The 1,298-nt window shown below is 58.6% G+C and overlaps 1 pseudogene; it reads right to left on the minus strand.

Annotated features, from left to right (window-relative positions):
- Positions 1–5: 5 nt before the first annotated feature.
- On the minus strand, positions 6–1,036 carry LOC123176095 (pentatricopeptide repeat-containing protein At2g15980-like; annotated as a pseudogene).
- Between the last annotated feature and the right edge of the window lie 262 nt (positions 1,037–1,298).

Consider the following 1,298-nt stretch of genomic DNA (forward strand, 5'->3'; position numbering starts at 1 on the left):
TCAACATCCCCTGTCCTACAATGCCCTCTGACCAACCACTCGAATGTTGTAACACTTGGCTCAATCCCACAAATCTCCATGTCCTTAAACATCTCCTCTGCCATCCCCACCTCCCCGGCAGCACAATACCCACCAATCATCATGTCGTATGAGGTGACATCTTGTTGGATCCCTCCCTGAACCATCTCATTCCACAATCGTCATACCTTCACCATCTCCCTGTCATCACAGCACGCAGCCATCCGAATGTTGTAAGTGCCCACATTGTGCTTGCAAGAGTACCTGTCCATTTCGTCGAGCACAATGTTGAAATCTTCGCACTTTTGCCATGGCGGTAGAAAGCGAGGAGGAGGGAGTTAAAGGTCTGTGCCGTCGGCTGGAGCACGCGGTTGGTTCTTGGACCCGGTCGCGTGTAGATTTGGCGGTACATCTCGAGGGCGGACTCGGCGCAAGGAAGGGAGCGGAAGAGCAACGCCGCGGTAGAGGGAAGGGGGCAGGTGCCGGAGGCAAGGTAGTGGCGGGTGATGGAGGCCGCCGCGAGGGGTTCGCGCCGGGAGCGGTGGCAAGCGAGGAGGAGGAGGTCGAAGACGAAGGGGGCTGACGCAAAGCGGTGGAAGGTGGCGGCGATGGCATTGAAGATCTGGGAGGGGGAGTAGTGGCAGGTGGCGGAGGAGAGGACATATATGGCCACGCGCCGGAGGCGGGAGGCGGCCGCGACGTGCGCGGCGGAGGCGGAGAGGATGAGCGGGGGAGGGGAGCGGGCGGGGAGGAGGCGGCGGAGGGCGAATTGGTGGAAGCTGAGGGCTACGTGGGGCCGATGGCGGCGGAGGAGGAGGATGGCGGAAGCGGCGGACGCGGGGAGGGGATCGGGGAGCTGGAGGGAAGCGAGCTGGGACCACTTGGACTTGGAGCGGTGGGAGGTGAGCGCGGAAGCGGCAGCGGCCGCGTACGGGTGGGTGGCGTCGATGAAGTACGGGGAGGCAGGGTTGGTGGTGGCATCTCCGCCAGGCGCGGCGGCGCGGCCACCGGCGTGCATAATGGAGTGGATTCAGAATCAGAAGCACTATCGTGCTTACCTTTTTCTTCTACTATCGTGCTGTAGCTCCACCTGTAGGTAGACAAATGGAATGCCGTACAAGTCACAGAAAACGTCGTAAAGTAAAGCTATGTCAGTGTATGTGCATTAAGGGAAAAAAGGACAACTAAAGTAAAACTCTATATAATTAATAATTCATGTCGTCCGGTAGTTGGGAAGTTTTGGTACAACGGTCAGCAGTACAAGCTTCATCAAGGGCTAG

This window comes from Triticum aestivum, unplaced genomic scaffold (genome assembly GCF_018294505.1).
Source record: "Triticum aestivum cultivar Chinese Spring unplaced genomic scaffold, IWGSC CS RefSeq v2.1 scaffold19804, whole genome shotgun sequence".
Classification (NCBI taxonomy): Eukaryota; Viridiplantae; Streptophyta; class Magnoliopsida; order Poales; family Poaceae; genus Triticum; species Triticum aestivum.